The following is a 7,401-nucleotide window of genomic DNA, read 5'->3' as shown; positions in this document are numbered from 1 at the left end:
CTCGATTTTCATCTCATTTTTGGAAGACCATGCAATCTGCTTTGGGAACCCAACTGAATATAAGCACTGCTTATCATCCCCAAACAGATGGTCAATCTGAGAGGACGATTCAAACTTTGGAGGATATACTTAGAGCATGCGTGATAGACTTTGGTGGTAATTGGGATTCTCACTTGCCATTGATTGAGTTCTCATACAATAATAGTTATCATGCCAACATTAAGATGGCACCATTCGAAGCTCTCTACGGTCGAAAATGTCGTTCACCTGTCTGTTGGGATGAGACCGGTGAAGCTCAGCTTACTGGACCTGAGATCATTCTGGAAGCAACAGACAAAATCAAGAAAATTCGCGGTAATCTTGTGACAGCTAGAAGCCGTCAAAAGAGTTATGCGGATTTGAAACGCAAGCCCGTAGAATTTCAAGTCGGAGACCATGTCCTACTCAAGGTGTCACCTTGGAAGGGAGTGGTGAGATTTGGAAAGAAAGGAAAACTTGCACCACGATATGTTGGACCATTTAAGATTGTTGAAAGAATTGGAAAGGTTGCCTACCGACTAGAGCTACCTCCAGAGCTTGGAAATGTTCATCCGACTTTTCACGTGTCCAATCTGTGAAAGTGTTTAGCTGATGCTGATCTTCACGTCCCTCTCGACGAGATTCAAATCGATGAAACGATGCACTTTGTTGAGAAACCTGTGGAGATAGTGGACCGTACATACAAACAGTTGAAAGGCAAACAGATTCATTTGGTCTAGGTTCGTTGGGAATCTAAACGTGGCCACGAGTTTACTTGGGAACATAAGGACCAGATGAAGGAGAAATATCCCCATTTGTTTTCACAAGATTCCTCTAAGTAAAATTTCGGGACGAAATTTCCTAAAGTAGGGGAGAATGTGACAACTGTAATATGTAATCATCGTATAATGTAAAACAATGTCAGTTATCAATAAAACATTGTGCTTTGGTGTTATTATATGTGTTTTGGTGTTATTATATGTGCAATTGTGTTTATTAATTTTACAATTTGATTCGATACCAATTTCAAGCTTTAAATCACTTTCTGGAAGATTATACGCAAACTGGTGCTTAAACGCAATCAGTTTAATGCGACATACACTCCGGAACTATGACGTAAGCCAAACATACCCTAAATATCCCTTACATAACTTAGAAATAAGTTTCGAAGGATTCGGTATGGCGAAAACATGTTTATTTGAACTAAAGAACTAATTACGACAAAACTGCGAAACGAACGTTGGTGACCACCCGGATAATATTTAAATCCCACAAATATTCTGTTATGATTAAAATCTTATTTTAATCAGGTTCCTGTTGAAAAATAAATTAAAACGCTTAAAAACGTTATTTTTTTTATGTTTAAGCGCGTACCGCGTGTTTCTGCGCGACACAGTGCTTTTACTGCAAAACGCGGACAACGCAGCCAGTCTTGGCAACTGAAATTTATTTCAGTAATATCTTGGCGAGTTTATTTTTATAGAATAATAAAAATAATTTAGAACGCCATAAATCGGGATTTGAACGCTAAATAAAATACCCGGTACTTAATTAAAACACTTTAACGGAACGGTGTTTAACCGGACAACCGAACATTACCCGGGACAGTAAAATTATACCACACACATTATTTTATTATTTCTGAGCCAGTTAGGGTCCCCGAATACCCTAACACCCGCTATAATACATAACACACTAGTAACTAGTATTAATCACCTAACTTAACATAACTGGACACTAAACTATCTAGTTAGAAACAAACCAACCCCCCCCCCATTCCAACCGAATTCGGTCCCATTAGGGGACACCCTCTTACCATTTTGATTATTTTATTAAGCTTGTGTATCATATCTAGTAGACATATGATCCTATGGTTAAAACACTAACAAGGTCTATAAGTAAGACCATAAGTCACCCATTTCACTAACCACAACACTTCACAAAAATCTCATCTTCTCTCCCTCCTTCCCTCTTGAAATCGGCAGCCATCACACACCCACATCCACCCATATTCAAGTTTCAATCTTGCCATTTTACATACAATCCAAGTTGCAAGAAGGTCAACAACGAAGCTTGGTGCGTTCGGAAGTCGAAGGACCACCCTCGTTTTCTTTTATCCACCACTTTTCTACACTCGAACTCTCCTAGCCTTGTGCTAGTGGTAAGCACTTAGATCCTTGTATTTTACTTGTTATTTAAGTGGTTAATGATGTTAAAGATCAAAAAGATAGGAACTCTAAAGAAACTTACACTGTGTTCCAGAGTTTACTAACGGAAGGAAAGGGAAAGAAACAAAAAGAAAGTAAAAATATTTTGTGTTCCAGAGTTTCATTTAAGGAAGGAAAAGAAAGGAAAATAAAACATGTCGTGTTCCCGAGTTTCATTTAAGGAAGGAAAAGAAAGGAAATGACGGGAAAGCTAGGCTAAATTCTTTAATTTTTCTTTCCTTCCGATTTGGGAGGAAACGGTGGGAAAGTCATCTTTTATTTTCCTTTCTCGTCCTTTCCTTTCTCACTTTTGCTTTCTTTTCTTATCCATCATTAAGTTAACTCGGGAACAGAGCGTTAATCAAAGTCTTGAACATTAACCAACACATGATAAAGTAGTGTTAGAATGATGGGAAAATATGATAAATCTGTGAAGTATAAGTGATAATCTGCTGTAAACAACTTATGTTACGAAATAAATCATTATTAGAATGAATGGTAGTCGTAAGAGTACTTTTAATGACATTTATACTACAAAGCAGCTTGCTGATCTGCTTTTCCAGCCGCCTTTAACTGGCTGTAACTGCATCGTAACTTAACAAAAACTTGATTTTCTTAAGTCTATTATGTGTTATTATAAAATATGGTTCCAATGACACCGGAATCATAATTTTCGGACTCCGTTTACTATTTTTAAAGTGTCTTTCCGTAACAGCAGCTTAAGCTGAATTTTTTCTGCTGAAAATGTGCGTCCTGTTTTCAGTCATAACCTGAATTCTGTGTAGGGTTAGATCCTGAAATTTATACTGTAGATGGTCACTGTTGTCGCCGTGATCCTCCAACTGGAATTACGTCAATCGGACTTACGATTAGATTTTTGTGAATTATTCCGTAGACTGCGGTCAGAAAGTAACAAATCTGACTTCAGTCCGGGAAAATGAATTTTTATAAAATAATGGTAACGAAATAGACCCCGATATTTTTACACAATGATATTTGGTTTGTATAAGATGTTCTGTAAAAATTTGGGAATTTTTAGAATAAGTTAACCATTTTATTTAAATGCCCGAAAACAGTCCAGTTTCACATATATTAAAACAGAAATGACCTAAGTAGTATTTTGTATGTCAAAGTGTGGTTTTCGATTATTAAAAATCATTTATATTTAATTTAGGGCGGATAAACAATTGAGGGATTGTGTTAACATTTAAAAACGCACCCGAAGGTGAGTACATAGTTCCCCTATTTTACTGTTTTCAATTGTTTTGGGGTGGTTAATATTGATGTGTGTAAAATGCAACATATAAATCACATCAATTAAGGCATAAAACTAACCCTTTTTAAGTACTAATGTTGGAAAAAGAGTGTTTTTGTCTTCCTTTTGTATTTTCAGGATGAAATGAGCTCAAAATCACAAAAGAAGCAAAAAGACAACTAATTCTAGCATAAATACAAGAAAAGGAACAAAAGTAGACTGCCCGGACCCTCAACGGCACCTCCCAAGGCAAAGAAGAGAAAACAGAGACTGAACACGCCCCGTGTCCAGCGAACACGGGGGCGTGCCCAGGAAGCAGTAGAAAAGACAAACCAGTAGAAGCTTCCATTGCCCACCATGGGGCCGTGTCCAGCGGGCACGGGGGCGTGGTGAAAGTACAGCAGGCGCATTAATTGTAATTGCGAATTACAATTAATGAAGAGAGAGAATGTCAGACGGGCACGGGGCCGTGTCTAGCGGACACGGGGCCGTGCCCAGCCTTCTGTTCAGCCTATAAATAGGGGTGCTTGGCTTCATTCCATTTCATCCCTTGGCACACCACCTCTCTCACACTTCATCCACCACCCACCACCACCATAACACCATCATCCACCACCATCATCCATTGTCCATCGTAGAGTGTGTGAGTCGTCTCGGGATCCAAGATTGATCGTAAGAGTTCTTGACAATCAAGGCCATGTTTGCCTAAGTCTCTTACATCACTTGGTGAAGACAAGTGTTTAGTATAATACTTTTTATTTTTAATCTTTTGCACTTTTTATTTGGTTTTGTATTAATGACTTTAATAACTAGTTACTTATGTTGAAGGTGATCTTTCCTTATCGTTTGTCCGTGGTGTCTTGGCGTTATTTTACTGTCTATATAAAATAAAAGATTTTCACCATTCATATCTCCACGGTCTATATGGAGGTATGTTGGCTACCTGGTCGGGGGTTAAGGGAACGGTTTGGTAAGGGTCTTGCCCTTGTTCAGCGTTTAGAGGTCCTGCTTGGGACCTGGGTCAAATTTAGTAGGATCTCCTTCAATGCCCATAGGTATTGGATGGCGGGGATCTAAACTCTTTGACCCCCTCATAAGTTAACTACTATTAATACTATAACCCGGCTATTTAGGACTATATCCCTGCTGACTCAGACTACTTAGTCGAGGGTAACGTCACCGCCGAAAGCGGGGCCTACCACAATTTGCATTAATAACTTAATTCATTATCTTCCAATAATCCGACCCTTTAGGATTGTATCCTTGCTGACTCAAACTACTGGGTTGAGGGTAACGTCGCCTTCAAAAGAGGGGCCTACTACAATAACTAAGATAATCTCTTAAACAAGTGCAAAAGTGCGAAAATAATCAAAGGTTATACTAACACACGTGTCGGATCCAAGTGATTCATCTTGTCTATCTGTTTTTATTTTATTTTATTTTTCAGCATTTAGTTAGTTTAAAACATTTTTTCTCACTTTTTGATTTGGTTAGACGTTGAGGATAAACCGGTATTAAAAGCTCTTGTGTCCTTGGACGACCTCGGTATCTTACCAACACTATACTACGTCCACGATGGGTGCACTTGCCCATATGTGTGTTTAGTGTTAGTAAATATCGTGTTTTATAAATTTAAAACTTGGCTAAAAGTGTAAAAAGGGGCTTAAATATACATCTAAAATATATTACACTACACACGCATCAAGTTTTTGGCGCCGTTGCCGAGGACACAAGGATTTTAAGAAAGTTAGGAATCAACGGCCTAATCATATTTTTATTTTTCTTTAATTTTTTAGGATTTTTTCTTAGATTTTCAGCTTCTGCAGAGCTCAACACGGGGCCGTGCCTGGTCGGACACGGGCCGTGTTCAGCATCGTTACTGGCAGTTTTTGTTTTCCAAGTTACAGAAGGCTGACCACGGGGCCGTGCTGGTGCAACACGGGGCCGTGTCCAACTTCCAGTAACTGGGATCTGGAAAACAATCACTGAAATTCCGACCACGGGCCGTGTTCGCTCAACACGGGGCCGTGGTGAACCTTCTGACCAACATTCTTTTCTGTTTTTATTGCAGGACTTGGAACCCGACGCCAACCTCACGTAGTGTATGAGCTCCAGTTCCAATAAAGACATAAAAGAACCACTAGAAGAACCCGAACGCTTTCTCAGAAAAAGGTTAAAAGCCAAAAACCAAGAGAAGGTTTCGGGTGATCCACCTCCAATGGCGGACCAACGTACCCTTATGGATTATCTACGACCCACCGTAGGTAATCTAGGCGCCGCTATCAATGCTCCGAATGTCGAAGCCAATAACTTCGAACTTCGGCCGCATTTGATACAAATGCTCCAAAACTCCGCAACCTTCCACGGGCTTGCGGACGAGGATCCCCATCTACATATAACTAATTTCTTGGAAATATGTGATACCTTTCGGATCAATGGAGCATCAAACGACGCCATCCGCCTCCGTATGTTTCCCTTCTCACTAAAAGACCGAGCGAAAGCTTGGCTCAACACCCTCCCAGCTGGATCGGTAAACACCTGGGATGAACTAGCCCAAAAATTTCTATATAAGTATTTCCCTCCTTCTAAAACTGCTAAGTTAATGGCTGAAATTAATACATATTCACAAGAGGACGGGGAATCCTTATATGAAACTTGGGAAAGGTTCAAGGAGCTATTACGCAAGTGTCCCCATCACGGCCTCGCAATATGGCAACAAGTATCCACTTTCTATAATGGATTGTTGCCACACACTAGGCAGACACTTGATTCTAGCTCCGGGGGACTTTTAGGTAATCGACGCCCACACGAAATATATAATCAAATTGAGGAAATTGCTCAAACCAATTTTCAATGGCACACCCCCCGGGGAAATAAGTCTATCGCCCCGGGCGCCCATAAGGTCGATGAAAGCACTTCTTTACAAGCCCAAATCGAGGCTCTTTCTTCAAAGATAAAAAAATTGGAAATGACAAAAATAGTCTCGGTTATGGCTTGTGAAAGGTGTGGTGGGTCACATGAAAATTGGAGTTGCATGAAAGAAATAGACGATCAACAAGAAATGGTAAACTACATTGATAATAGACCTAGGCCGTCGGGTCCTCCAACGGGAACTTACAACCAAGGATGGCGAAACCACCCAAACCTTGGTTGGAGGGAACCCGACAATAGTAGTAACCAACAAACCCAACGAACAAACTTTCAGCAACCAAGAAATGAGTCACAAAATTTCACTCAACAACAAGGTGGACGAGAAAGGCTCGAAGATACTATATCTCGCCTCGTCTCTGACACTGATAAGAAAAACTCGGAAAGATTTCTACAATTAGAATCTAATTTTAGAAATCAACAAGCTAGCATTCAAAACATAGAAAAACAATTAAATCAAATAGCTCAAAATTTTTCCGAGAGACCGCAAGGCGCATTACCTAGCAATACCGAAACAAACCCAAAGGCGCAAGTTCACCTCATCACACTACGAAACCGCACCGTAGGGCCTGCAGAAGTGCCACCGCCAACGGAAGAAACAGTACCGCCACCTCTGCAGGAGAAGAACTCTCCTCCATCACCAGAGCCGACCAAGGCTCCTCGAGTTCCGTACCCCGGTAGGTTAATTCGTCAAAAGACAAACGAGCAATTCGCAAAGTTCGAAAGTCTGTTAAAACAATTGCACGTCAATATTCCTTTTATCGAAGTCCTAACCCAAATGCCCAAATACTCTAAATTCATGAGGGACTTCCTTACGCATAAGAGGAAAATTGAAAATTTGCAATTAGTTAATTTAGGCGAAGAATGCTCTGCCCTCGTGCTCAATAAACTTCCCCAAAAGAAAATCGATCCTGGAAGCTTCACGATTCCATGCTCAATAGGGGAATCGCCCGTTCGCAATGCCTTAGCCGACTTAGGGGCTAGCATTAACCT

General features: G+C 40.3%; 1 non-coding gene across 1 annotated transcript; it reads right to left on the bottom strand.

Moving 5' to 3' along the window:
- Nucleotides 1-6,076: 6,076 nt before the first annotated feature.
- Nucleotides 6,077-6,183, bottom strand: LOC118492790. Its single transcript, XR_004894792.1, has one exon. It is a non-coding gene; the product is annotated as a small nucleolar RNA R71 (small nucleolar RNA).
- Between the last annotated feature and the right edge of the window lie 1,218 nt (nt 6,184-7,401).

This window comes from Helianthus annuus, chromosome 5, assembly GCF_002127325.2.
Source record: "Helianthus annuus cultivar XRQ/B chromosome 5, HanXRQr2.0-SUNRISE, whole genome shotgun sequence".
Classification (NCBI taxonomy): domain Eukaryota; kingdom Viridiplantae; phylum Streptophyta; class Magnoliopsida; order Asterales; family Asteraceae; genus Helianthus; species Helianthus annuus.
This window is presented reverse-complemented; position numbering and strand designations above follow the sequence as displayed.